Source organism: Sorex araneus, chromosome 7 (assembly GCF_027595985.1).
Source record: "Sorex araneus isolate mSorAra2 chromosome 7, mSorAra2.pri, whole genome shotgun sequence".
Taxonomy (NCBI): domain Eukaryota; kingdom Metazoa; phylum Chordata; class Mammalia; order Eulipotyphla; family Soricidae; genus Sorex; species Sorex araneus.
Genome location: NC_073308.1, coordinates 2,169,274 through 2,190,555, shown reverse-complemented (window position 1 = coordinate 2,190,555; position 21,282 = coordinate 2,169,274). Strand labels below are relative to the sequence as shown.

The following is a 21,282-nucleotide window of genomic DNA, read 5'->3' as shown; positions in this document are numbered from 1 at the left end:
CTTGTGGGTGAAGGATGCTAAGGCAGGAACATAAATGACAATAGGTGTGCTTCCAGAGTTGACTGGATTATAAAACAAACCACACACTTAGGATTATCACTTCCAGACAATGCATAAAAGAAGGCAGACAGTGTCAAGGACTGCGAGAAAGGGAAGGTACTTACTGTCCAGTTTCGAGATTAGAACAGTGATTTTCCTGGATTTTCGACCTTACTTTCCAACCATCCCATCTAACGTAAACTCTGAGTGGGAGCTCTGTAGTTAAAATTCCTCTGCTCCCTGTCAGCAATTTGGCATCACCAGTTACTCGATCTCTCTGGGATTTGGTGTACAAATCTGAAAAATGCAGATCACATTAGCTCTCTCTAGGCTCCCCTGAGAGGCGCACACAATCACCTTGGTCCAGGCTATGAGTGGCTGGCATCCAGTGTACCATAAATATAAGTGTCAGAGATAAGCATGGGGAGTGGCACTGTAGTCTGGGGAAGTCCTGGATAAAGTTACCCCAAGTAAGGATCTTCATTGTTCTTCATTAGCTCCTAGAGAGCTTCATAGTACTGACACTCTCATTTCAGAGATGGAGAAGTTGAGACTCAGAGAAAGAGAAACGAAGAGCATACATCCAGGTAACATGAAGGACAGAAATTAGATCCACTATCTTCCCGTCTGCTGATCTTTCTCCCATCTAACCGCCCTGTCTCCCTGTGCAAACCTTCATAGCTCGTGCCTGGGCTGCTTTGGTCTTTCCTTTGCTGGTTGTCTACTGCATCTGAAGCACCATCCTGTTAATTCCTTACTTAAAGGCATTCAGCCTTCTATGCAAGCAAGGAGCCTGGACAGCAGAAGGCTGAGTCTGAAAGCCAGTGTCCAGCCACTCCCTGAGCTACTCTGATAACTGATAAGACTTGTTGTATTTGTGAATGGGGTGAGGTTGCTGTCAGGCAACTGTGAGCAGCGTGGTTGCGTCAGGGAGGGGTCATCTAGACTGCCAGAGCTGCTCCCCTTCAATGCTCTACTCTCCAGGGAGAGGCTCCCTTTCCTTACCTCTCCTCTCCTTTAGAGTCTCTAGCAAAGTGCCAGAAGATACAGAGCAGATACTGGGGAAGGAGTTCTTCAGTGGCACAAGGCCTCCCAGTATGGTCTTATCTTTGGATGCCTCTAGAACCCACCCAGCCCTGGGATTGTAGCCAGAAAAGAGTAGGGCTGTGGCAGGAACCACTGGGCCTGGGGGAGGGGGAGAGGTAAACAGGGGCTAGATGATACAAAGTAAACTGGATTTAAAAAGCAAACTTGAGCTAATGGCTGTAGGTGATGTTAGTCATTCTGTGAAGGAATTTGGGAATACATATGCATACTAATAAGAACGCATTTTGGCTGCTTCTTACTCTAGCACTGGAAAGGGAGGAGGGGAAAGGGTACTGCAAGAAGCAGTTACATTTATCCAAAGTTCCCCCAAGGTCTGCGGGGTGTCAATCAGATTGGCTGTTACTCAGAGGGATGTTGAGTGAAGGAGATAATAGACATTTGGAAGCAACTCTCAGGTCCTGTAGATGCTGGGTAATGTGGAGATAATGGAAGACTGTGCCCCAGGATTTCTCTTACTGCCTGCTCCACAATAGTCACGTTTCAGGCTGTGATGAGCCCAGGGAGACTCTGAGAAGCATCTACTGCATTCCAGAACTTTCTTTACATAAGGAGATGGAGTTGTATTTTGATGCCAGAGTTCGGCTGTGATATGCAACATGCCAGCCATGTTTTGTGCTGCATAGAGACATGAAAGGGTGTTTGAAAACATCCTCAAGCACCTGCTGGTAACTCTCTGGGAAGTAATTTATCTGCCCCGTGCTTTAGTGATTTGACTCTAAAGCCAAAATGAAGAACTATGTACAAGGAGCCTTGGGATGTCCCCGCCTTTCTGCCCAGTGATTCCACTTGTGGGAATCATCTAGCCCAAGAAAGAAGAATGTAGCCCAAGGCTGGAGAACTTAGATATTCAACACAGGGGAATTTAGAAATGTGAAATATAAAAGAATCCAAAGGCCCATCATTCCATCCTTTGAAGACATCTTCTCTCTCTCTCTCTCTCTCTCTCTCTCTCTCTCTCTCACACACACACACACACACACACACACACACACACACACACAGAGAACTGGGATTCCCTCGTCTCTGTGGAAGGCCATCAGTGACAGCAGTCAGGTGGTCTATCTGGTTGTCTAGTCTTTCCAGTCTGCTCCAGGAAGCATCAGTGACTGCTGTCAGTTACTCTTCCAATTTTCCCATTGCTAAGTGTGGATTACTTTCTGGGGATGTCACATGGTGAATGGGGACTCCAGACTGATTCTCTTGGCCTCCTAAGATGCATCTCTACCTTTCTTCACCTGCCAAGATCACTTGGGGTTCCTAGAGTCCAAACCCTTTGAAGAAAGGGATGTGACACAGTGCTCAGCAGTATAAAGACATGGTGAGTTTGGGGGTTACCACCTCCCTCCCAGACCAACACTCAGTTCTGGTGAAGCCCATATAATTTGCAAAGCAAACCAGCAATCTTTTCAATGACCTAAGATAGTAGATCCAGGTCTGGCTTTTCATAAAATTTCCACATCCCATATTCTGAACTGAAAAAAGTTCCTAAAGGGGCTCACTTTGAAGGAGTAACTAGATCATCCTTGGGTGTCCGGCCCCCTCCATACCACCCTACTGTACATTTGGCTTCTGAGAGCAGCTCATCTCTGTTCTGAGCAGCTCATCTCTGTTCTGAGCCCACTGGTCCTTCCACTGCCACAGGCACTGGTGCTTTCACAGGGGACTGTGAGATAAGAAGCTAACCTAGTTTGCTACCCATGCCCCTTGGTGGGGATTCAAACTCCAAAGATCTTGGCCTCAAATTCCTCTTCACATTCCCACTTGATTTCTGGGAGTTCCTGCCTGTAGTATTTCAAATTATAGGTAAGCACGGAAGGAAACACTCTCCATCCTGAGCTGTCCTTCCTCCATCCTTTCGACTTCTACCTTCCTTCACCACCTCCTCTTTCCAACTCCAACCTCTTTCTACTCTCCTCTCCCTCCCTCTTTGCCCATTTTTTTCTCTTTTGCAGGGCTGTGATTTTCAATTACACTTTTCTTGTGCCAGCCGACTCTGATACACCTTGCCCTGAATCCTGGCCTCACCTTCCATCTCCCAGGCTTGCTATATCCATGGGGATCCAAATAGGCCATTTTTCTTGGTGTCTTCCCATGAAAAGGACCAGGCTTCCCATGGAGAGGGTGCCTCACTAGGAATCTGCCCGCCTAGGTGTGAATGGACAGGAAAGAAGCAGGGTTTTCTATTAGACAACCCAGTGGAGCAAAGACTGTGCCGCAGACACCTTCACAGGCCCTCCTGCCTCCTCTGGGTCTCTGGATAGGGGGAGAGCCATGCTAGCCACTAGGGGAGAACAGATGGATTGAGACATTCACTCTAGCCCTGGATACTAGCTGGGGTCTCAGCAGGAATGTCAACATTGCCACTTCTTCAGTGCAAAAGGTACAGAGCTTGTTGGGATGTCCTGTGAGACAGAGTCCTTCCCACGCTCTTCCCAGGCATTGGTTGCTGATCCCTGTGGGCAGAGAGGAGAGCCAAACCCACAGCCAGCTGGAGTTGGGGTTCAGCAACCCACCACTTGCCTCAAACAGGTCCCTCTCTGGGCCTCAGTTTGCTGATATGTCACAAGGTACTCAATGGACGTTTGCAGCAAGGGGCTGGCAAGCCACTGGGATTCTCTGGAATTCCTATGATGTCCCCGAAAAGTCTAAGCATGTGCATGCACTGATTCCTCTTTAGGCTGTGGAAATGTGACTGGGATTAGCTGGATTTAATTCACACACACACACACACACAAACACATGCACACACGGAGACTTAATTCACAATAGGGACTTAATTCACACACGGGATTTAATTCACACACATATACACACACGCACACACACACATACACACAAAGGCATAAACACGCACACACACAACACATACGCCTCACACATGCACACACACATACACGCGCACACACGGGCACACAGACACACACAGACAGACTCTCTCTCTCTCTCTCTCTCTCTCTCTCTCTCTCTCTCTCTCTCTCTCTCTCCTCCAGCTGCGGACCCACACACACAACACATACGCCGCACACATGCACACACGGGCACACAGACACACACAGACACACAGACAGTCTCTCTCTCTCTCTCTCTCTCTCTCTCTCTCTCTCTCTCTCTCTCTCTCTCTCTCTCTCTCTCTCTCTCTCTCTCTCTCTCTCTCTCTCTCTCTCTCTCTCTCTCTCTCTCTCTCTCTCTCTCTCTCTCTCTCTCTCTCTCTCTCTCTCTCTCTCTCTCTCTCTCTCTCTCTCTCTCTCTCTCTCTCTCTCTCTCTCTCTCTCTCTCTCTCTCTCCTCCAGCTGCGGACCCAGGCTGCAGGGCGAGCTCCGCACGTGAGGCGGCAGCAGCGGTGCGGGTTGCGGGCGGCTAGCCTGGCGCAGGGTTGCAGGGTTGCCCTCCGCCCGCCTGCCCTCTGCGGCCTCAGCCCACGCCCCGTCTCGCGGGTCCCCCCGGACACCCGCGGCCCTTCCCGTGGCCGCTCCATCCCCCGGCCCACGCCCTCCGGGACCGCGAATCCCTGCAGCTTTCGCGGCGGTGGTGGTCAGCGGGGCACTGAGCTCTGACTCCGGCGGATTCGCTGGTCGCGGGAGAGCTCGGCCCCAGGCCGCTCGGCGTGCCCAGCCGCTGGGCAGTCCCCGCCGCCGCCCGCGCTCTCCCGGGCCCCGTGCGCGCGGGTGTGCGCGGGTGCGCGCGGGTGCGCGGGGTGCGCGGTGCGGGGGAGTGAGTGTGCGCGGGGGCGAGTGCCCGGCTCCGTGTCGCCGACACGCACACACCCTGGCCGGCTCCTCCGAACTTGAAAGCACCCACGTTCCAAGATGCCACGTTCCAAGGTTCCTGGGGGTGCCCCGGGTTCTTAGAGCTGGAGAATCCCACCGGAATCTTCCTAGGGAGGAATTAACTGGGTTTGGGTTTTTTGTTGTTGTTGCTTTCTGTTTTTCCTTTTGTGCTTTTTTGTTTTTCAATCTGGAAAAGAAGAGAACAAGTTGTGCTTCTTCATTCTTCTTGCTCCATGCCGTGGATAATATAGCTGAATAAGCCGCGCCGGGCTCCCCCGGTGTGGACGTCCGAGGCCACCACCCGCCTGCATTCGCCCGAGCCGGAGGGCTTGCGGAGCGCTCTGGGTCTGGGAAGGATGCGAGGCCGAGCCGGGGAGCCCGGGCGCCCAGCAGAGCCGGCCTCCGAGCCTCCCAGCCGGGGCTAGATGCTGCCTCGCCCAGGTGAGTGGTCCCGGCGCAGCGTCCCCAGACCCGGGCTGTGTGCGGGGGGAGGGGTGCTGGGAGGGGGGGCGCTGGCACGGACTGCACGTATCCGACTGAGCCACAGAGCCCGGAACTTTGCCTCCTTTCCCGGTACCCTCGAGGGCTCCCTTCGCCGGGTGCTCAGCCTGGACACTGTCTTTCCTTTCCCTGTCTTTTTGCGGGAGGTTTCCTTCTATTTCCTGGTTCTACTCCCCAGGCGGGGGGGCGGGGGGGGAGGAACTCTAGCGAGGGGCCGGAGGGCAGTCCCTGTAGGGCCGGGGCACGGGAGCCAGAGCCGCGAGCCGCACATACGTACACGGAATGTGGCGAGCAGAACTTTGCCGCGAGACCACTGTTGCATCTCTGCACACGGAGGCCTGGGGCAGCGATGGCTGGGGGCTGGCTCTGAAGCCAGGTCGCCCCAAGCTCTGTGGGCTGGGTGGGGTGGTGGGGCCGAAGGGCTGTTGATTCAGCGCTGATGGAGGGAAGAAGAGCTCCATGCAGTTTAGGGAGGCAGCTTGGGCAAATCAGCAATCAGCGACTCCCTCCTGGTCCTCCACAGAAGGCAGGGGCATCAGAGGGGATTTATATGGGATGGGCTTGGGCATCAGAATGGCATGATGAAGCAATATGGAAACTGGCATTAGCCATGCTTGCATGGTAGGTCTTGTTGTACCCACCTAGTCCTGCCCTGGTTCCAGAGCTGGCCTGGGCATGGAGTGGGGAGAGCCCTGGACAGCTCCTAGCTCTGCACAGAAACTCGGTGAGGGTGGGTGTCCTGCCCCTATTCCGTCCACCCCAGTACAAAAGCCCTGGCAGGGAGTTGTAGCCTGAGCCAAAGAGGGGGTGAGGGGGAGAGAAAAAGAGACACTCCAGAGGCTGAATGGAATCTGAGCAAGACTGCAGAGGGACGAGGGGTCCAGGCCAGACCCTGAGCACGCAGAAGCACCACCAGACCCCTTCCAGGAGAGGGAGCTGGTCAGAGCCTGTAAGACAGGCTCTGGGCCAGAGTTACAGGCAAGGCCGGCCTTCTGCCCCATCACAGCCACAGGACTGGGACTGTGAGCATGTGTAGTGTGTGTGTGGAGGGGGAGTGGGGGGGGTACGGGGGGGGGTGGCTGGCCTGCTGTGGCTATGATACGGAGATTGGCTTTGTGGGCTGGAAGAGCCCCCCCCTTCAGAAAATTGACACCCCTACAAGAGCTGGGGAGGGAGCTGCAGGGCTCTATGATCTGAACTTCCCAGGGACCTGCACAGAAGCTCTGGGTGGGGGCTGGGTCAGAATTTACCATGGGGAGAAGGAGATTCCAGGGAGGGAGAAGGTCCGGTTCTTGTGGTTGTGTCCAGAGCTTGTGGCTGCCTGTCGTGAGTGTCTTTAGCCGACTGTGGGACTTGTTTGTGGGGCTCCTTTTGCAGGCTGATGGGGGGCAGAGTTGTGCAGGGAGAACTAGGAAGCTCGGGAGGCCTGTGCCTGGCGCCATCAGCCAGATGAGCACTGTGCTGACGCTGGGATGTCATCTTTCCCTCGTTCCAGCTCTCCTAAGGCATCTCACATGCTCCTGCTCAGGCCCCCAGCCCAGCCCTTAATTTAGAGTTTCTGGTCTAATTCCTCCTCAGGAATGCGATTACTTATCTTCCTGCCCTGGCCCTGGGGAATACAAACAGCTTGGTATTTCTGGTCCTGTTCTGCCCATGATTCTTGGGGAGCTTGTTCATTTCCCACCCTGCTGATTGGGTACTTGCCAGCTTCAGGGCCTCAGTTCTTTCCCCAGGGCCAGAAATCCAAAGAGTTGGGGCATGTGGCTGCGGGGGGAGGGGAGTTAGCAGGAGCTTTCAGGAAACACGGAGAAGAGGGAGAGTGAAGGGGCTGGGAGATGTGGCTGGGGAACTTTTCGGCCACCAGCACTGGTGTGACCATAGTTGGAATCACCTTGCTGGTCCCAGCTGTAGCTCTGAAGTCCAGTCCCCAGATGTGGGGGATTCTGGTCTCCTGGTAGGGGGTCAGGGTCCGGCTGTTGGATCTCTGGGGCCTGCAGGATTGATCCAGCAGGGAGGTTCACCTTTGGAAAGGGCCCATCTGAGAGAGGAGATCAGCACAGTGCTGGGCCACTGGGGCTTTGCCATTCTGAAGGGACAAAGGAAACACCAGCCAGAGACAGCAATGGGGAACTGACTCTGGACCACAGCCACAGCTGATTGTGTATTTTGGGGGAGGGGGGGTGTCACACCCGGTGATGCTCAGGGGTTACTCCTGGCTCTGTGCTCAGGAATTACTCCTGGCGATGCTTGGGGGACCATATGGGATGCTGGGAATCGAACCTGGGTTGGCTGCGTGCAAGGCAAACGCCCTACCCGCTGTGCTATCGCTCCAGCCCCCGATTATGTATTTTGTGATGAAAAGTAAAAACCAAACCAAACCAAAAAACAAAAACAAAAACAACAAAAATCCATGGGTCTGAGTAGAATTTTAGGTCTGACTGGCTGGAAGAGATAGCACTTCTGGAGAGGGAGAGAAGGGCCTGGGTTCAAATCTGTTCATGAGCACTTCTGAACTCAGGATCTGCACTGGGCCACACATTGCTCCTGCCTGGCTGCCAAGTAGGGGCACAGCGCGGGGAGCCTGGCTCAGATCCGGGCCTGATGAATGAATTCACTGGGATAGGGGTGTACGAAGGGGGAATCCAGCCATAAAAGGAAAGCCCAGACAAGGTACTTTTAGGGACAGAGATGCAGCTCATCTGGTTAAATCTCCAGTACCTTATACAGTCTCCCGAGCACTGCTAGGAGCGACCTCTAAGCACAGAGTCAGGAATAAGCCTTGAGCACTGCTGGGTGTGGCCCCAAAACAGGAAAAAAAAAGGAATTTTCAAGGATTAGAAAGTCAGGTCTGAAGACAGGGACCAAGGAGAGTAGCAATATTTGGCCTGCTCAGAGTGAGGGCAATCAGGAGGCCTTCTTAGAAGAGGTGAAGATATCAAGTACTGCACCATCCCCAAAAGTCCGTAAATGGTGGATTCTGCTTTCTCTTTAGTGCTCAGTGGTCACAGGGGAGAGACTGAACAAGTAGAGAAGTTGTTTGGAGAAATTTCTTCAAATTCCACAGTAATCGGCTCCTTCAAAGGAGCCCCGCTGGCTGTCTTGCTCTGTCAGGCCTGCTTCCATTGGAGACTGGAGCCAGCCAGTGGGACGCCAGGCCAACCAGGTGGACCTGGGCCTTCTGGGGAACAAAGCAGGTGCAGGACATGCAGAAGAGGGACGGATGGTGCAGGGAATTGGGGCACCCAGTGGTAGGACTCATAAAGGAGTTTGGTTTCTGACATGCTCATTCTGTGATCAGGGGCACCCTTGAAGCTCGGGCATTGGAGTAAGCCAAAGGCGATTTCCTTGGTCATTTCTCGACTTTCTGTCATTGCTAGCCAAGGAATCTTTTAGACATTTGCTTCCTAATTATACCCCCATGGCGTTTTATGATTCCTGATCTATCGTTTACCTTTTTTCTGTGCATTGTAGGTGCCCCTCCCAAGCACACGTGTTTGCACCCTTGGGGGCGCGGTTGCCTCCCTCCACTGAGAAAGGAAGGCTTCTGTGCTACAGGCTAGGGTTAGAGAAGGAAGTAGACTAAGAGTCAGAGAGAATCCAGGTGTCATGGTGAGGAGAAAGTCAGTTTGGCAGTTTACTACCCTAAATATGGCCTCTTGACACAAAAGATCAGCTTTGCCAAACCCAGCTCCCTCTGACCTCCTGATAAAATGGCAATGTCCATTCAGCAAGCAGAGAGCTAGGCTAGGCTAGTGGAAGAGGGCGAAAAGTGAAGACCAGAGGAAGCTAAGCCCTGGGTCACCAGCTTGTTCAAACTCAGGCTTCAGGTCTGGAGAGACAGTATAGTGTGTAGGGTGCTTACCTTGCATGCAACTGACTGTGTTTCATTCCCCACCACTGCATATGGTCCCCTGAACACCTTCAAGAGTGACCCCTGAGCACAGAGCCAGGAATAAGCCCTGACCACTGCTAGGTATGGTCTTCCAAAACCCAAAACACCAAAGGAAGAAAAACATTGGGTTGCAAAGGCACTACACAGATTCAAACAGTACCACAGTCTACATAGTCAGGTGGCCATACATGTTGGTCTTTGTTCTTTCTCAAGTCCTATCCTTGGGTGGCAGCTGAAATTTGTGTCCAGTCTGCAGGGGAGCACAGGCTGGATCCGCCCTGCTTCCAATTAGCAGCAGCCCAGTGAGTCTCTGATTTGGACAAACCTGGGCCTGCTGTCTTCACTCTACCAGAGCCAAGGCTCAGGGGACCAGACTATGCCAGGGGAAGGACTGGGTCTATAGAGACAGAGTTTGGGGGGTAAAACGTGTACTGCTGGATTCAGTAACAGAACAGGGCTCTGTCTGTTGTTGAGCTGCATTGTTTCTTCTGCAGTAGATTCAGGACTTCTGCAGTCCCCAGACAGGAAGGATGGAGACCCCAGAGTTGGGCTCTTCAGAATTTAGTACATTTACTACCGGCATATCCTCTGCTAACTCAGTCTTGGCCACCCCCAGGAGCCACGCCAGTCACTGTGTCCAGACCTAGCACGGAAGTAGCTGAGTCTTTCTCCAGCCCTTTTCTCTGCATTTCTCTCTGGGTAGCCCCTCTTAACACATCCTTTCCTGTTGTGCCCCATTTCTGGGTAGGCGTGAACTGTCTTCCATATTGATTTAACACAGGTCTCAAGTGAAACTTACAGAGATGTAAACTTTGGTCCCCTGTCTCCATTTCCCTGACACCCCCTTCCTGCCTTTCTCCAGGCTCTCCTCTGCAACTGCCTCTCCTGATCCAGTCCCCTAGCATGGCAGCTTTAATCAAATAAGCAAGGTGTGGAGAGCTTGCAGGCTGTACTGCAGCCCGGAACAATATCGAGGAATGTGGAGGCTCCTATTTTAGAGTAGTTGTAAGGTGTGTATGTTGCAGGGGCGGGGGGGGGGTGGAGATGCTTCACTGTTATGCAAATCTCTTGTATCCTTCCAAATGTGTGAGACTTGGTCACTCTGCCTGTGGGACCTTGGGGAGCCAGGAGTGAGTAGTGGCAGGGGTCTCCATGCCCCAGGAAATATGAGCAGCTCTTGGGAGAGTGGCCTTGTGGGGAAGGTCTCTGAGCTCCTAGAAAGATCATCAAGGACCTGTCGTCTTCCAGGCTGGGGGAGATTCCTGGAGGCCCAAGTTGATGACCTGGCTCAGTGTCCTGCATACTGAGGCCCCACTCGGAGAGACCTCTTGGACAGCACAAGGGGGAGTCGTGGGGATCACAAGGTGGGTGAAAGGTTAGAGATTATCACAGGGCTTTCAGCCCAGGGCTGGCTGTGGAGGACTTGTGGAGAGCAGGGCAAGCTGGCATGCCTTCCCACTTCCGCTGTGGGGAACTTACCCCAAAACCTCTGTCCTCAAGCCCTTTCCAGTTGGGGCACTTGCAAATTTGATTTATAATTCCATTAACCACTGCTACAAAGAGCCCTCTGCTGAGCCGTCAGATGCTGAGAGTAGGGTGCGTCCTCCAGCTTTCCTCTTACCCTGCCCTCCTTCCAGACGCTGCTGACCTGCTTGCTGTGGCCTCTGCCTGCCCTTGGCTCTCATGCACCCACCCCTCACCCTGTGTGCTTGCAGGGCTGCCTGTTGGACCACAGAACCCCAGCCTGCAGTGTGAACAGAGTGTCCACACCACCAACATGTGGATGATCACACACACACACACACACATACCTCCCACAATAAACACATTTCACACACACACCCTCACACCCTCATGTACACATACACATTCCGGCATGCTCACAAATGCGCTCACACCTAAGCATGGTGCCTTACATCTCCCACCCTGAAGTACACACACATTCTGCATGCTCACACATACATGCATGAACACAGGCACTCCACTCCTACAGGCCTGCATGCTCACACCCTCGACACACACATGCATGCATTCCTGCATGCTCAAACATACACACCTCTACACAAGGACACACTCCGACATCCCACACTCAGCCACACACATATCCATAAACACACACACATAGTCACATATGTCCACACTCTCAAATATATCCTACACTCAACACATCCACACTTACCATATGCATAGACACACCTGTCCAAAAGACACACACCACACTCTCAGGTGTGCGTTTATATACTCATATACTCAGACATACATGCACACATTCTTGCACACTCCCAGGCACACACACACACTGACATGCTCCTGTTGTCCACAGCCCCAGCTGCTCCCTGCGTCACTGAGCTGCCCTACCTGCGGACCCCTGCACTTCCCACAGAGAATTTCTTTTTATTATTATTAGTGAATCACTGTGAGGGTACAGTTACAGATTTGCATATTTTCATGCTTGTGTTTCACTCATACAATGCTCAAGTACCCATCCCTTCACCAGTCCCATTCTTCTCCACCAATGACCCCAGCATCTCTCCCCTCCCCCTAATCTCATCCCCCCCCCACCCCATGGCAGGGCATTCCCTTTAGTTCTCTCTCTCCTTTTGGCTGTTGTGGTTTGCAATGGAGGCATTGGGTGGCTGTCATGTTCAATCTATAGTCTGCTTTCAGCATGCCTCTCCCATCCTGAGCAGGTCCTCCAACCACACTTAAGTTAGTGTTCCTTTTCTGAGAATTTCTTTTTCTTTTTCATTTTTTTTTAAATGGGGAGATGGGGCAAACATACCTGGCAATTCTCAGGGCTTACTCTGTACTCAAGGACTGCTCCTAGTAGGGCTCAGGGGACCCTTCGGGGTGCTGGGGATTGAACCCAGTTTGGCTGTGCATGGCAAGTGTCCTACCACTGCACTATTGATCAGGCCCCTCCCACAGAGCATTTCTATGCACGGTCTTACACAGTGCCCATTTCCCTGCAGGTCTGGCTTTGCCCTCCTTCTCCCACCTGTCTGGGAGAACCAGGCTCAGATTCAAGTAAGGTCAGATGGGTAGCAGAGCTATATGGGAGACTGGGATTCTGGCCCCCGCTCAGGGAGAATCCCTCCTACCAAAGAGCTTTTATGGCCCTGAGGGCATGGCTGAGGAGCAGTCTGGGAGATAGGATGGCTGTATGTCCTCCCTGTGGGAAAGGTGAGGAGTTGGGGCCTGGAGTCCCACAGAGGGTGTGGGGGCTGGCACTGCTGCCTAGCTCCACGCACAGTCCCATGACTGCCTCCTTCTTGAGATTTGATTCTCCCGGTCCTCAGCAATGGAGAGGAGTCCAGGCCCTTCCAACCAAGGTCAAGTGCAGGAGGATACAGAGCTCACAGGGCCGAGGAAAAGTTCTCCTGGCCATTCCAGAAAGCCCATTATGATCCAGGGATCTCTGCCCATCATACCCTAGAAGTTGACTACTCTCTGGAAAGAAGTCCCATCCGTGTCTTTATTTGGGGGTAGGGGGTGCAAAACCAGCAGTGCTTGAGATTACTCCATCTCTGTGCTGGGGCTGTGGGGTTGGCACTGGTGGCGCCAGGGATGAAACCTTGGCTTCCTGCATGCACAACAATGACCACTGGGTTGTCTCTTTTGACTCCTATCTCCTGTGGCCACTTCCAGCTGATGATAACAACTCCTGCCTGAGAACCTGGTGATCAGGCTACACTGCCTCCTCTGTCCTCTCCGTTCCTGGCCAGCAGATTCAGTTTACTTGGAGCATTAATATAGAACACCTACTATGTGTTACTCAGTTGGTGGCCAAGTGCTTCAAGACAAATAATTTCCCTCGCCTGGCCACGTATATAATCCTCCACTGCATAAATATTTTTAACTAATCCTTTTGCCTGTAGATTCTGGGACTTGGTGGAGGTGAAGGTGTGGTTTCTGACTTGTTTTTAGAGCCCTCCCTCACCTGTATTTTCACGCATATGTGTGCACACACCTAGGATACAGCTGAAGGTCACCCCTGATAAAGCTTGTGATGGGAAACTGGCCATGGCAGTAATAAGGGGAATGTGTGGAAAGACAGACATTGAGGAAATACAAGCTGCCCTCCGGTCCCTTTCCCCACACATAACCACTGCTAAGCTGACATCTTCCCTGCTCACCCTAATGCCAGCTGACAGGCTGATGAGATTTGGGGGTTATGGTCCCAATTTAGGGACAGCCTACCCTAAAGGAACCATTTAATCTTCCTCCTGGAATGCTCCTTGAGTCACTCGGGCTGAACCCAGGTGAGACTCTAGAATAGACATAAATCTGAGATCTTCCTGGGGCAGGAGAGATAATTCAGTGAGCTGACTATATATAGGCTTTGCCTGCTGAATACCCAGATTCTCACCCCCAGCACCACAGGGTTCTCTTGAGCATCACCAGTAAAGACTTCTGAGCACAGAGCTGAGAGTCTCCCTGCTACCCCCCAAAAAACCCATTTGACCCTTTCAATAGTACTGCTTGGTGGGCAGATGTTATCCATTTCCTTAGGGGAAACAGACACGGAATTTACCAAGCTGTTCCTGGTCTAGTTGGGGTTTCTTTGGTTTGTTTTTGCCATAACTTGGAACCACACTGTTCATTGGGGCAATTAGGGGAATTTCAGGAGGATCTTTTGAGTGAAAATTGGGTGGTTGACAGGTTCAAGAATGGACAGCCCACCTGAGCCTTATTTGTGTGAGTCAGATGGTGGAGATGTGAGCTACAGGTAGCAGGATGTTCCAGCCCTCTCCCTGCTAAGCCTGCCTGGGGGATAGAGTACCGTAAGGGGAGCACCAGACTATCTGCAATGCAGGGCCTCTGGGGACAGCTCTGCTGGAGGATCCTAAGACAGGCTTGGATCCTGGGGATCCTGTGGAAACCTTTGAACGCTCTGAGATGGGGCTGGGGTGGAGTTGGGCGGGACTGTGCTGAATCCTGAAGAATTAGAAACCTCCTTTTGTCAAAGATGGAGAGAGTGGATGCAGCCTAGCCTGGATATGATAGAAAGGCACATCCAGCAGCAATTTCATTCATCCTAGGGGTGAGTCTAAGGGGCTGAATCCGGTAGTGAGAGAAGCACCTCCTGAATCTTCTGGTTTGACAGAGGCAGGAAAAGCATTTTAAAGCACTCCAGTGAGGATCAGCCCAAGGAGAGAAAGCTGGCCAGGGTGTAGAAATGGGTTTTGGGTCAGTGTCCAGAGCAGAAGCCTGAGGTGACCATCAGGGTTAGGGGGTGAAGGGGACAGCATGGGTTAGAAGTCACAAAGGGTGGTGGAGTGGGGAGAGGGCTGGAGCTCGGCCAGCACAAAGGCAGGCTGCCTGGAGCCCCAGCCTAACGCCCCTCTTCCCGGGGAAAAGGCCGTGCCTCCAGCTCCCTTCCAGGCTGTCATCAGCCTGTGTCATAAATCTCAGGCCACGTAAATACCAGCTTATAATTGGCAGGCACTGCAGGTAAGACGACGCCATGAGAACCCCAGGGTGGGGAGAGAGGGCAATGGATCATGGCTTATGGGCAAGAGTGGTGGGGGTGCAGGGGCTGGGTGTGAGTTATCTCTGGCCAGGCCACCCTGCCCTGCTGCTATGCTGCGGTGCCCAGCTGATATTTACTGTATATTGGTTTTTAAATTACAGTACAACATTGATTCCCTGCTCTTGAAGTTCAGCCCTCACTTGCTGCCCCCATCTCAGCCTCTCTCTGCCTCCCTTCCTCTTTCCCATCCATCTTGTCTCTCTCTCTCTCCAGTCAGGTTTTAGTGCAGAGCATTATCTTCCGTCAGCCCATACCATCATATTTATATGGCTGTATATTTATTAGCATACATGTTGTATCTGTCCCTGCCAGATCTCCAGCTCCTGGTGGCTTGGAAAGCTGCACTTGCAACTCTCCCTCTCTGTTGGGGACCTCATGACACGGAGGAAGTGGAATAAGTGGGGAGCTGCTGGAGCTGGTGTTCAGAGATGCTAATGGACTGGGTCAGCTTCAGCTTGAATTATCTTTTATTAGACCATCATAACTGATTAGCTGTGGGTACTGGGTGTGCACAGGTCTCCCTGCCTGTCCTTGATGCCAGCTTTCTGTGGGCTTTTAAACCTCCATACTTACTCTGGGGCAGGGGCTGCTACGTTGTGATCAGTTCATTTTACAGGTGAGAAAAGAGAGGCCCGGAGAAGTTAAGTCACTTGAGCCAAGACATACAGCTAGTAAGAGGACAGAGCTTGGACTCATCTCCCAGCAGCACAGTTCCTAAGCCCATGTTTGTACTGAGGATTCAGGTTTCCCTGAATTGGGGCCCCTAAGTTGGGTGGGGTGAAAGGGTGAGGAGGGTAGGGGGCTCCTAGGTTTCCTGTAGTAGTTTCAGTGCACCCGGGACAGACCTGAGGAGCCCCTGGCAGCTAAAAATGTCCCCAGAGTGGGGGCCCTTGCCATAGAAGCTCAGAAGCCCTTTATCTGCAGGTGCATAGTAGGGCTGGGCGCCTGGCTGATGGCTGGGGGTTCTCTTCCTCTCATTGTCCATGAGTGGTGGTGTGGGTCTGGCCCGGGCAGCTGCCCCTCACTACTGTCTGCACACTTGCTCTTGGCTTTTGGGGCTTCGTGTCCAAGCCAGGGAAAGCTGCTTGGGAGCCGGCCCTGGGTTGGAGGTGGAGCTGCAGGGCCCACAGCAGGCTGGGGGGCATTAGAGAAAGCCACAGAGCCTGGGGTCCGTGCCTGTTCTGGAGTCCAGCACCCTCCGCCATGGGGGGCATGGGCAGTAGGGAGCCTGCATCACCAACCGAGCACTGGGAGTCTCGACTGAGCAGACATCGGGGACACAGGTCAATCCGATTCGAATGAGGCGCCCTTGCTCTCTAGGCCCCTCACGTCCCTTGGTCACCTTGTGGGACCAGCCCCAGCTTAGAGCCCAGCTCCCAGACCCTGGGTCTCATTCCTGGGGGAGAGGGAGATGATGTGGTGGGATGCAGGGACACCTCAGCAGCAGCAGGAGGGTCTCGGGGGCAGACTGAGGTGGCTGAGAGGTGCTTAACTGCAGAAGGCTTCCTGGAAGACAGGGCCCCATGTCTGCATTGCCCTGTACCTGCTCATGTTCCGGTGCCTTGAGGGTCATGCCACCTGTCCTTGTTAACGAATCAGCTAGCAGGAACGGTGTCATGTGGGGTAAAGGACCCTGAGAATCTGTCACATACCTTCAGAGTTATTGTTCAGATGCCAAGCTGGGTACAGTTTGGGACACCATCAGAGGGGAGGTGGGTGTTCCCCTTCCTTGTTCATAGTGTCTTCCTAGAATGTCTGTGGCTGTGGCTGGTGGTTTGGGTTTTTTTCTTTTCTTTCTGGGTTACACCCAGTGATGCTCAGGGGTGACTCCCAGCTCTGCACTCAGAAATCACTCCCAGCAGTGCATGGAGAACCATATGGGATGCTGGGGATCAAACCTAGGCGAGCCACATGCTAGGCAAATGCCCTCCCTGCTGTACTGTATGTCTCTCTGGCCCCAAACCCTTGTCTGTGAAAGGAAGTGTGAACCCATGATTCTGGCCTAGTAACCATGTAGCCCTAGCTTACATCTCAGTGATTCCATAGGGAAGCTGTGTGACCTTGGACAGGTGACATCTTCTCTGCCTCAGTTTGCCCATCTGTAAAATGAGAAGATCGGTACTTACCACCAGTACATCTCCCAGGGCTGTCAGCATGATCCTAAGCAGGAAATGAGGGGCTGCCTCCAGACGGTGAGTGTCTGGCCTGGAGTCTGTGAACACGGTGTTTTCTGGGGCCAGATCTGACATGTGTTCTTGTGTTCGAGCCATGAAACAACCAGTTGTCGCCTCCTTTACGCAGGTGCAGAAACAAGCCCATCACAGTCCTGGATTTGCTTTGGGTTCAGGGACTGAGGGGATCAGCAGATGCAGGACCCTCAGGTTTAAAATTTGGAAGTCCTGGGTCAGCTGGGGTGAACTGGAACCCTCCTGGAGACATCCACATGGAAATCACCCAGCCAGACCAGGATTTGACCCCACCTACGTCTGGACCCGTATCCACAATTCAGTCCCATCCTCAGGGATGGGGTTGCCCTAGTCTCTCCTGTCCAGGTGCCCAGCAGCTCAGAAATACCATCCTACTTCATCTCCACAAAACGTTATGAAACAGGACTGGAGAGATAGTGCAGAGGTTAAGGCATGTACTTTGCATGCGGCTGACCCCAGCACCACATATGGACCCTCAAGCACCAGGGGTGATTCTTGAGCACAGAACCAGGAGTAAGCCCTGAACACAGATGCATGTTGTCCAAACCCTATGAATAGGACAATCATTTGGCGTGGGGGTTGGACCACACCTGGCTGTGCTCAGGGATTACTCCTAGCTTAGTGCTCAGGGATCACTTATTTTTTTGGAGGACCATATTCAGTGTTTGGTCAGCCACATACGAGGCAAAGACCATGGTCAGCCACATACAAAGCAAAGGCCTTACCTGCTGTAATATCTCTTTAACTGTGAATTAAACATTCTTTTCCCATGTTCCCTAAGAGGGAACAGAGACATAGAAAAGGAAAGTAACTCAGGGTCACCCAACCACGAAGTGGCCTAGCTGGCACTTGAGCTGTTCTTCTGACCACAGTGTTCTTGCAGCTCCCCTGGTCAGGATATGGTTCTGTTTCTTTGCCCCGTGGCCTGTGGGGTAGACCAGGGGTAGACCTATGAAAATAAGGTGGCTTTGCTGATACCACAGAGCATGTAGGTGACAGAAGAGGATGGGGCTCCTTGGTGGGAGTTTCTACTGTGCTTTCCTGAACTGAAAACCAGGCTAGGAGCAGCTTCCTGGTCTTGCCTTGTCCAGATACTGAGAGATCCTGGGGTTGCAACCTCCCTGGTCCTGCAGGCAGAGGCCTCTCCTACCTTGACACAGCTCTGGTGGCTGCCCCCCAGCAGGTGGAGGAGGCACCTGGCTGCTGCTAGCTGGCCCCCTCCCCTCACCGGTGGCAGGAGAGCAGCCTGCCTCTTCCAGGGAGGGTGGCAGAGACTCTGAGCACACCAGGCTCACTTCGAGGCAATTAAATAAAAGAGTTGGGGAGAACAATGACAAAAGTTTATAAACTCTCAGTAATGTCCATATCTCAGCCTGGGTCCCTGGGCTGATAAAACCAGGCAGCCAGTGTTTTTGGGGGTGATTTATAGGACCCATTGTCATCTGCCCCACAGGTAGGGGATTCTTTCTTTAAAAAAAAAAAGTTTAAAAGGAATTAAACTTTTCAATTCCTGCCCTGGTTTCTGACCTTGTATGATTGCCCTTAAGCCACTTACAGGGATGATCTACTCCTTTATTTAACCTATGGGGAGACTGAGGCACAAAGTTGGTGGAGAATCTCTTAAGGTCTCTTTACTCTCACCTAGGATGTTCTCTCTCAAACACTGACCAAGCATTTACTCCTTGTCAGGAACCATACGGAGCCTGAGAAGCCTGTGAACCACTTAGCCCCCACAACCCTAGGACCTGGGACTTAGTATGTCGCTCTCATTTCTATATATGGTAAGAAAACTGAGGCAAAGTTGGAGTAACTTGACCAGACCCATATAACTAGAAAGGGGCAGAGTGGGATTGGGTCTCGTCCTCTCACCATCGTGCTGTTTGCCAGAAGCAGGGTGCCTCGGGGTGGGAAGAGGGTCCTACCCTGCCACCCCAGTTTGGATTGTCTGCTTCTTGCCAGCACACAGGGGCATTCCTCTGTTTTAGGGGGTCTGGGCAGCTGCAGCAGCCTCACATGGAGACATTCCTAAAGTGAGAGCAGGTAAATGATGAGAAGTGTGACACTTCAACCCCAGGCTCTTCCCTAGCTCTCAGCCTGCCTGTGCACTGGGCTACTGTGGGCACACCATCTCTCCACCCCGCTTGGCTGTTCCTTCTCAGCACCCAGTCTTCAGTTCTAGTACTACTTTTAGCGTGGCCTAGGGTTGACCACTGTCATTCAGCTTTGGTGGTTTTCTTGTCTGTCCTTCCCTGCTTCTGTCTTGAATCTGAGAATGGGACAGGTACAGAGTGAAAGTTCTGGAGCTCAGTCTGCCTGCATAGTATGTGAATCTGGGAAGATTGATTTGCCTCTCTGGGTCCCAGGTGTAAAACAGAAAAATAATAGTACCTACCTCCGCAGAGGTATTTTTGTTTGTTTAATGAGTCATATATGAAAAAAAACTTGAAAGAGTCTCTGGTATAATGCAAGTGCTTAGTAAATATTAGCTGTCATTATTATTTTTATATCTAGTGCTTAGAATAGTGGCCAACTCAATAAATACTTGATGATTACATGAGATACCCTAGGCTGAATCTTCAATGGAAAAGGTCAGGGTTGATAGAACAGAAAACAGATTCTTAGCCCTGACTGCACATTCAAATTACAGGGTGTGTGTGTTGGGGGGGGGGGGCGCTTGAAAACCCTTGACGTCTGGCCCTACTCCCAAAAAGGTCTGATTTCATTGTTCTGAGTGAGGCCTGGCCATTGGAGGTTTAAAGCTCTCCTGGGATTCTGAAAGAGAAGGGGAATGGAAAGCTTCCTTGACAATAAGAACAGGCATCTAGGAGGGTCTTGCTGGAAGGACTTTTCCAGGAGAAAACCGTAGCTCGAGGGTGCCGTATCGTCAGAAGGAAGGCAGGGCCATGCCAGAAAGGGCACTGCTGCCCTGCTAAGTGATTGGACTTGGTAGGAAGTTGATGGCGATCCGAGAAGACTTTTAAGCTAGGAGTGACATGGTCTGATTTGCCTTTAAGGAAATTGATTTGGGCAGGTGGATGTGTGGAGGATGGATTACTGCAAGTGAAATCAAGTGAAATTGAATGTAGGGAGTAGCCCCGACCTTCTGCCAGGGTCAGAGATGTTCCCCGTCAAGCAGCGAGAGAGAAGGTAACTTGGTAGTCCCTGTTCACTATTTCTTCCTCCTTGGTTTCTGAAGGGGGCGAGCCCGTGGGTTTAGGGTTCCCCTGGCCCTTGCCCTCCAGTGCAGTTGTCAGTGTTGTGGGATCACCTCCTGGGGTTGCTCAAAGGGCTTTATGCCAGAATTCTCATGATGGCACAGCCCTGACCCCCGAATGGGTTGTTGGAAGTGCTGTTAGGTCCACTCCCTCATGGCCTTGTTAGTTCAAGATTCTGACTCTTGTTATTGTTGCTGTTGTCAATTTTATTTTAGGTCTTGTGATTTAAAGTGCTGTCAATGGTTGGGTTTCATGCAGAGTTCCAACACCACACCTTCCACCACCAATGTCGCTTCATTTCCCTAATGTCTCAGCATCCACCCTCCTTAAACTCCACAGTATTACCCTCATGCCCCATCTCCCCACAGAGTAAGTGTGTTTCTCTAGACCAGTCCACAGATTCTGTTGCTCTGGGCATTTGTTATTCTCTTCCTGTGCTCTTTCTATCCCACATATGGAGTCACCATTCTGAATCTGTCCCTCTCCTGGCTGACTTCACTCAGCCTCAGACTTTGCAGTTCTGTTTCCCAGAGTCACTGCATCAGGTCAAGCTGGAAGCAACAGGGCCCTCCATCCCTGCCCCTTTCCCTGCCCATCCCCCATCTAAAAATCCCCCAATCTCTTTTTAATTGTTCGTTGGAGCTGCCACACCTGGCCATGCTCAAGGCTTCCTTCTGCCTCTGTGCTCAGGCCGGGATCACTCCTGGTGGTGCTCAGGGGACCATGTGTGGTGTTGGAGATCAAATGAGGGTCAACAGTGTTCAAGAAAAACACCTTCCAGCTGTACTATCTTTCTGGACCTCCATGAGTATTTTCTCAACCAGCCTCTGTAGCTGCCTCATCATAGAGGCAGTTCTTGCTACCTCCCATCTGCCACGCTCATTTCCTCTGATGGGTCCATTGTTCTGCTTCTCACAGATGCGGGTCTCAGCACTGCCCTGGGAAGGCAAGACTCTGCAAACAGTGACTCATATTGGTGCGACATCCCCTCCTCATCATAAATGGGTGCTCCAACATGGCT

General features: G+C 52.2%; 1 protein-coding gene across 2 annotated transcripts in view; it reads left to right on the top strand.

The window, feature by feature from the left end:
- The first annotated feature begins 4,509 nt into the window (after window positions 1-4,509).
- The window catches only part of LRFN2 (leucine rich repeat and fibronectin type III domain containing 2), a 171,583-nt gene continuing 154,810 nt past the window's right edge, over window positions 4,510-21,282 (top strand). For both annotated transcript variants that reach the window (XM_055144551.1, XM_055144552.1), the window contains exon 1: window positions 4,510-5,354. The gene's annotated coding sequence lies outside the window, so the exon portion shown is untranslated. The remainder of the gene's footprint in view (window positions 5,355-21,282) is intronic.